Here is an 8,367-nt window from a genome sequence, read left to right on the forward strand (position 1 = left end):
CCTCCTTGATCATCTTTGATTATCTTTATGTTTCTCAGGTGAAGCTCTTTTAGCTTCTTATACCCTTTGTTAATCATGACAAAAAGGGAGAGAAATTGTGATGTGATTTTTTTTTTAGATTCTACATGTTAGGAGGAAAAATACATTCTTTTGTAAGGGGGAGATGTGTTTCATCTTGTTAAGGGGAGTGCTTACTTCTTTCTTCTTGTACCTTGGGTCTTGTAACCATTTTTACATACATTGTGCTTATCTTCTTTATATGCTGATGTATGTTTTTTTACCTATCTTTACATGTGTTGTTTCTTTTGTTTTCTTTATACACATGTTTCTTTACTTGTATGCAATCTATTATTTTTGTTTAACACTAAGATGCCTTGATAAGTTTTGTTTAAGTGTTTCAAAAATACAAGTTGTCAAAGTCTTCCATGCTATGAACTCTCTTCTTGCAAATTTTTTTCAAAAGTTTGTGCTAGGATAGATTTTATTGTATTCAACAAGTGAATATGAGTTAAGTGATTTATGACTTCTCTCATATGTTCATTTGTTTGTTGTGATTTTGTCACGGATTGCCAAAGGGGGAAATTGTTAAGGACATATTTTATGTAGTTAGCTAATCCTTTGACAAATGCACTTTACTAGTAATTGGGTAGATCTAAGATGTCTTTAATACTTCAAGAAACATATTGTTCAAGTCTAGTATTAAAGCCATGAAAATTAGACTAAGAAACAAGTGAAGAAAAGTTGTTCATTAAAACTTCTCGACACCTTCTCGACAGCTGGCTATCTATCGAGCTCTTAAGGTGTTTCTTATCATAATCTTGACACCTTCTTGACAACTGGTGGATCGATCGGGAAATCTTCTGTCTTCTCGATAACTCCTCGATAGCTTCTCAACAGATAGCTATCTAAGATGCCTTGATGAGTTTTGTTTAAGTGTTTCAAAAATACAGGTTATCAAAGTCTTCCATGCTATGAACTCTCTTCTTGCAATGTTTTTCAAGAGTTTGTACTAGGATAGATTTTATTGTATTGAACAAGTGAATATGAGTTGAGTGATTTATGACTTCTCTCATATGTTCATTTGTTTGTTGTGGTTTTGTCACAGATTACCAAAGGGAGAGATTGTTAAGGACATATTTTATGTAGTTGGCTAATCATTTAATAAACGCACTTTACTTGTAATTGAGTAGATCTAAGATGTGTTTAATACTTCAAGAAACATGTTGTTTAAGTCTAGTATTAAAACCATGAAGATTGGACCAAGAAACAAATGAAGAAAAGTTGTTCATTAAAACTTCTCGACACCTTCTCGATAGTTGGCTATCTATCGAGCTCTTAAGGTGTTTCTTATCGCAATCTTGACACCTTCTTGACAGCTGGTGGATTGATCGAGAAATCTTCTGTCTTCTCGATAGCTTCTCGACAAATAGCTATCTATCGAGGTTTAAAGCTCGACACCTCTCGATCAATCGAGGTTACGGAAATCAGAATTTTCAAATCTGATTTTTAGCCCAGACTTATGTATTTGTGTAGGGTTTCTTTTCTCACAACCCTAGACCTATATAAGACTTATTTTAGAGACTGTCATATAAGAGAATACAATGAGAACATATGCAAAAGGTGACCGATGCCTTATTCTCTCTGAAAGAAGCTACTGCGTCTTTACGCCTTAGGGTTTTGTAACCAAATGCTTCTTGATCTTCATTGTTGATGAAGTGAAGAACTTTACAGCCAACAATCTTCTTCTAGTTGGTGATTATGTTGCATATTGGGATCCGCGCAATTGGTTAGTCACGTACTGGGATTCGTGCATCATCAAAGGGTGGCGTTCATATATTGAAGAGTTCAGAGGTTCTAAAGCGGTAGAAGGTTTCTGCTATCAGTTCATCTACAGGGATTGTAGAGTCTAAGGACAAAGGTTTTATACTAGATCTGAAACTTCTCTTTACTATAGTGGATTGTTTTTCGGGAAGGTTTCCCCCTAGGTTTTTTACTGTAAAACTGGTTGGTTTCATTGGTTTTCTTAAGTCATCATATCTTGTCTTATTTATTTTTCCGCTGCATATGATTTTGACATGATATTGATGTTTGTTTGTTTTAACAAGTTTTATTAATAATAAATCTAATTAACAACTTGGATTTAAAGCTTATTAATTCTATCAACCGGGGTCTAAATTTCCCAACATATGAAATTGAATTTCATAAATATATGATAAATAACTTATAAGGATTAAACCTAAAGATTTAGATGTAATAATCTATAAAGTGGCAGTCTTCATTCATGACTTTATATTACTACGAATATTTTATGAAGGGGTTGCATATATAATAAAGTCTTAGGATATAATTTATTAATAAGGCCCAGAGTGCAATTATATTTTTATAGTAGTATTAAATATAATTAATGATAACTTTGGACTTGTCAAGAGTTGATAGAAAAGCCCAAGTCGCATTGAAGCTAGTGTCTTATTTGTTCCCTTTAGTCTCACTCCAAACCACATACTAAAGCTCAATTGAAAAGACCCAAAAGGCTAGCCCAATTAGATAATCAGTTATAAAGAGAGAAACATATAAAATTTTATATAAGAAGATAAAATAGTATGTATGTGAGTGTTGGACACTCTTTCATTCTCTCTAAAACATACACATATAACTAATTGAAAGACTACACTTCTTGGGCATCAAGTAGAATTGGAGTGAAGATTAAAAGTGTTCTCAAGAATTTCTGATCTTTGGTTTTGAAATTCACTACACCAAGGTACACTCACTTGTTCTTATATTCTGAAATTTATATAGTATATGTTATCAATTGCAAATAAAGTAAATCCATTAATTTTCCGTTACATATGTTTTGTATGCGATACAAACATGTACTATGAAATAGATATCTACAGCTAGTCTATATATATAATAATAAGTGAAGCAGAGAGAAACTTAAATTGCAATTCCAAATTAGAACTCTAATTTTGTGCCATGTGTCTATATCTATATGGCGATCAGTTCATAATTATCCTTCCAATTGTTCAATTAGAATCTAAAATTGAAGTTGAATTTTTCTCCATTTGGCTAAATGTATGTGGGCTCATTTTCATTAAAACCACTTTTATGTATCGGGTCAAGTGAGTTACTGTGCTAATTAAGTTTGTTATTGATTTTGCAGTCAAATGTGAAAACCAAAGAGGCTATTTTTATACACAATGAAATCACTGATTTCACAAGAGACAGGGGAGGGAGAGAGTTGTAAGGCACTGTGGATTCTATCAGCAAAACTAATCATATAATTCATCGTAATCCGAGCTCCTCTAACTTATCCAAATTTAAAACTATTTTATTTCAATCAACAAAACATATTCATATCATTAATGTTTATCCAAAACTAATTAAAATAAATTAGGCTTGAAATAGTGTCTCATTATAGGTCTTTTTCATTCTTCTTTTCGTTGGTGAGTTGTGATTTTCGTGGTGGATTAGTTCAGAGATGAAGAGATTAGGAGACAAAATTTATGATAACTCTTCGCAATTCAAGAGACCCTTTGGTTCTTCTCCTGAAGACTCGTAAGTTTCTTCCTTTGTAGCTTTTTGTTTTTTCAAAATTTTTGGTTTAACCTCTCTAATGTGTTTGCTTAGAGAGTTTTTATATGATGGTATTTGCTGAATTTATATGGGGCTTTGTGAGGGAAAAGAGATATGGGTTATGTAATATTTCTGTACTATTGTTTGAGTTTGAATTGTGCTCTTGGTATATGTGTTTGTGGATTTGAAGCTATGGGCAATCCCAAGTCCCAAAGGGTGGAGAAGGAGGTAGTGGTCTTGGTGTTACCACGTGGAAACTAAAAAAGACTGACGCCTTAACCTATCTCAAGGCGGGGAAGGACACGTGAAGGTTTTGGAGTGAACGCAAATTTGGCTTCTTATGATGACAAAGATACCTTAAAGAGTGAGTCTACAGTTGAATTTCTAGGTCCTCAACAAAATAAGGTTGAATTTCAAGAAGCTATCAGCTTTGTGAACAAGATAAAGGTGAAGATATTGTTTTGCTTTGTTGAATTTCAACTGAAAATGTTGGTTCCTTGCAGTTTAATGTTGAATTTTTATTTTTATTTTTATTTTTTGGTACAGAAACACTTCCAAAATGATGAACATGTTTATAAAGCATTCCAAGACATTATGAATGTGTGCTAGAAGGAGCATGAGGGCATAACAATTAAGGCCTACAACAAGGTTAGCGTGTTATGGCTCTCTTCTATTCTTTTTTTTTTTTTTAATTCTAAAGTTTTCTTATTCATGTAACTTTCAGTAGTCTTAATGGGCTGGATTTTAATATTCTTAGTGGTTTTTGTTTTACAATTTTAAGGTTGCAACTCTTTTTGATGATCATCTAGATTTGCTTGATGTTTGTTCAAGATTTTGGGTTGATTTTCATTAATTTAGGTATTTAGGTTGTTGGTTTTGATTAAGCTTGAATGACGAAGAAATAAAGGGCATGATCAAAGACATTTGAAACCCATTTAGCTTAGGGTGGGATTTTTTAGAAAATAACTACAAAACCCAAACAATATTATTAGTTAGCCAACGTTTCAAACATATTGCATTTCTAACAATTCGACTTCAAAGGAGTCGATTTTACTGTTTATATCGCCTATTTTTGCGCCACGTAGATAAAGAAATCGAGTCCAGTGGAGTCAGTTCTTATACACAGAAAACGACTTCAAAGAAGTCGTCTTCTATACAAAGAAAACGACTTCAGTGAAGTCGTTTTCTTTGTATAGAAGACGACTTCTCTGAAGTCGTTTTCTTTGATATGCCTAGCCTAAACACTTAACGATTTTCTTGTTCTTCCTTTCCTCCCCAAAATGCGCCTGGGTTTCTCCACTTCCCGAGCGTGTTCTTCTTCTCCTCCACTGCTCGTCGGTGTTGCTGGGGTTCGTCGGGGTTTGGTGAATCAGCGCCTGGGTTCCTTCATTCGTTCGTCGGTCAGAATCGGCGCCTGGGTTCGTCGGCAAGAAACCCAAGCGCCTGGGTTCGTTCGTTCTTCGTTCTTCATTCGCCTGGGTTCGTTCGTTCTTCGTTCTTCATTCGCCTGGGTTCGTTCTTCATTTGCCTGGGTTCTTCGTTCTTCATTCACCTGGGTTCGTTCTTCGTTCGGCAACAAAACCTCACGGATCCACCGAGTCAGGTCCGTCTGACCGAAGTCTTCCAGTTCCACAAACATCGACGACGACTCCATTTCGAGATCAGATCAAATTTGTCATTCGTGGGTTTGGGTTTCGTTTTTTTTGGAATTGAATTGGTCTCCTGAGGGGATTTGCAGTTTGTCTGGGTCGCTGGGATTTCGGTTTCTATACAAAGAAATCGACTTCACTAAAGTCGTCTTCTTTGTATAGAAGACGACTTCTCTGAAGTCGTTTTCTGTGTATAAGCAATGACTCCACTGGACTCGATTTATTTATCTACGTGGCCCAAAAATAGGCGATATGAACAGTAAAATCGACTCCTCTGAAGTCGAATTGTTAGAAATGCAATATGTTTGAAACGTTGGCTAACTAATAATATTATTTGGGTTTTGTAGTTATTTTCTAAAAAATCCAGCTTAGGGTTGACAACCATTGAAGGTATTGCTGAGAAACAAGGAATTTTCTTTGCTTAAATGTGGTTTAGTTGTCATCCTATGTGATGTTCTTTTCTTCTTCTTCTTCTTCTTCTTATTTCAATTCATTCTTTGAATTTTATTTAGTTTTTTTTTTTTTTTTTTTATCATTTGTTTTTTAATTCCTTTTGATTTTGGTGTCTTTTTTTTTTCTTCATTTTTTTTTATCAATTGTTTTTTAATTCCTTTTGATTTTGGTGTCTTTTTTTTTTCTTCAAATTTTCGTATCTACTGGTTCGGGTGTCAATGTTAACTTTCTAATTTAATGAATACTCCAAACTGGGTTAAGTATTGCACGCCAACTATTTGATTTGTATTACCCTTTTCTTATTATAATTATTATTGTTGTTTGGAATGTAAAATTGTATTATTTTATTTTTCTATTTGTCTACAGGGGACAAGAACGAGGCACTCCATACATATAGCAGAACTCTTGCAAAGGTCTATTTCTACCCTTTTTTGTGAAACTTTAATTCTACTACTGTCGCATTGCCAGAGCCATTATTGGTAGGTTCCTTTGACTCTCTGTTGATTCGATTTTAATATGATTTATCATTGATTTATTTCAAGTATAGATTCCCTATGAGATCTTGACTGCACTCTTTGTTAATGTTTCTTTATTTATTTATGGGTTTGTATGTGGAAAGGCCAAGCTTTTGAGGCAACCCAAAGTCCAAGAAGAATGGGTACAGTTAGGTCTATTTTTCCCTTTATTGAAATCCCTTTCAATTTGTGTTTCAAAGTTTGTAGTTCTAATGAATTGGTACTTTGGGTATCTATCTACTAATTACAATAACTTCATTTCTTTTGCATATAAACTTTTCGGATTTATTTAATATTTCAACTCTATCATGTTATGTATCAATTATTTACACTTTTATAGAATCCTCATACGTACGGTTAATACTTTAATATTTTTTTCATTGTACTTTTTATTTTTGCATCTATATTCTACCACAATTGGTTCTCTCTTTTATGTAGAAAGATGTGGCGGGTGATGTTGAGAGCAAAGGCAAAGGAAATGAAGACCTAGACAATTCATTGCAAAATAGGTATGTTCCTAAATTCTTGGTAAACAATAATTCATAATGTATTATAATGAAACTTGAGTTCTTTTAGTAAAAATAGTATCAACAGATTGGTAATTGACTTAAAAATTGGCATTCATGATTTATGTTAGAAAAGCATTAGATTTAATAGATGACTTGGTCAATTAGGAATCACACCAAAGCTCTAAGTGTTGCTACTCACACTAGGTGAATATTGAACATTATTCAAGTTCTTTATTTATCTTTGTTTGTGTGTGTTACATTGGTGTTTCAACATTTGATAGCAGTACTATATGCTTACAACAAAGTTATTTTTTGTGTTTGATTTACTTAAAAGATATGTAACTATAAACTTCTATTATTATTATTTTTTTTTTTGATGAACTATAAACCTCTATCATCAAAGTTTAGTGGTTTGTCATGCACATTAGAATGTCTAATTATCAAGAATTAGGTAGAGTGGGAAGAGTTAATCACCATGCAGTTTGCATTGCTCTATACTAGAAGAAGGATTTCAATTTGGTTATATACATGTTGCTTCAAAGAATATAAGTTGCAATTAAATTTTTGTTGAATGGTTATGATTTGCATGATTACTTACTTTAATAATGATATCTTCATTGTGGATGCAAGCTAATGATAATCTGGTATTGCATGCTTTCTTGACATTTGGTTTTGATCGATGCTAATTTCTATGTTCATTAACTCTTGAGCATATTGTGGTTGTTTTAGTAAGGAATAATGGTTAATTGTGTATTGAACTTAATTCACAATGATCTATACTACTAGACATTAAGTACATTTCTGTTGTGAATTGATGTGGACTTGCCAACCAGTTATGCATGGCATCATAATTCAGCTTCCAAATCGGTTTGTAACAAAATTGCAATAGAACTTATAATACCTAGAGCAATTTTCATGTGAATTGGAATTATAGGAGATGACACATTATATGAGTTTGTAATCCTTTTAATATATTTTCTTGATGGTTTATATATTATATATCTAAATTACAGACCAATTATCTTGCCATTATGTAATCGTTGTGTTCATTTTTTGTGTTAGGTTTCATCAAACTCCTGACAAATTTGGTGCTATAACTATTTTTTACAGTGATATTTTGGATTCGCTTAATTTTCAGATGGCTTATTAGAAATAGGCTCTCAAAGATTAAGAACAAATGTCCCATCATAATATTATTTACAACAAACCCTTGATGAATATCCTCCTCAATGTACTGACTCGACTTTGAAGATTAGTCCCAAATGTTTAGACAATTATGTTATACCAACTCATTTGGATATATTTGAACTATTTTCTAAATGATTTTCATTGTAATAAATTGTTATTATTTGTTTCCCCTTATTTCTAAGTAAGTTATGATGTTAAAGTAAGTCAAGTTTTAATTGCTTTGAAGATATTGCATTTTTGCATGCAAAATAGAGAAGCATTCTAGAGAATTCCCTTCATTCAAACTCATTTAAATGCAATGGAAGTAATAAAAGTGGTGGTTGCTCATTTTATATGTTCCACCAAATGGTCTATTGGAGAATGGAAGTACATATGTGATGTGAAAACTGAATTAAGGTACAAGCTATATCATATAAGGTTTGTTAGCCTACTCGACTGAAATTGTGCTTAATTATCATCTCCTCTTCCCCTCCTCCTTTC

General features: G+C 32.9%; 1 long non-coding RNA gene across 1 annotated transcript; it reads left to right on the forward strand.

The window, feature by feature from the left end:
• The first annotated feature begins 3,456 nt into the window (after window positions 1-3,456).
• On the forward strand, window positions 3,457-8,073 carry LOC136069542 (uncharacterized). Its single transcript, XR_010630765.1, has 7 exons — window positions 3,457-3,555; window positions 3,764-4,020; window positions 4,120-4,221; window positions 6,042-6,154; window positions 6,295-6,338; window positions 6,629-6,699; window positions 7,762-8,073. It is a non-coding gene; the product is annotated as an uncharacterized LOC136069542 (long non-coding RNA).
• Window positions 8,074-8,367: the final 294 nt, after the last annotated feature.

The sequence above is a fragment of the Quercus suber genome, unplaced genomic scaffold (assembly GCF_002906115.3).
Source record: "Quercus suber isolate HL8 unplaced genomic scaffold, Cork oak 2.0 scaffold_176, whole genome shotgun sequence".
Taxonomy (NCBI): domain Eukaryota; kingdom Viridiplantae; phylum Streptophyta; class Magnoliopsida; order Fagales; family Fagaceae; genus Quercus; species Quercus suber.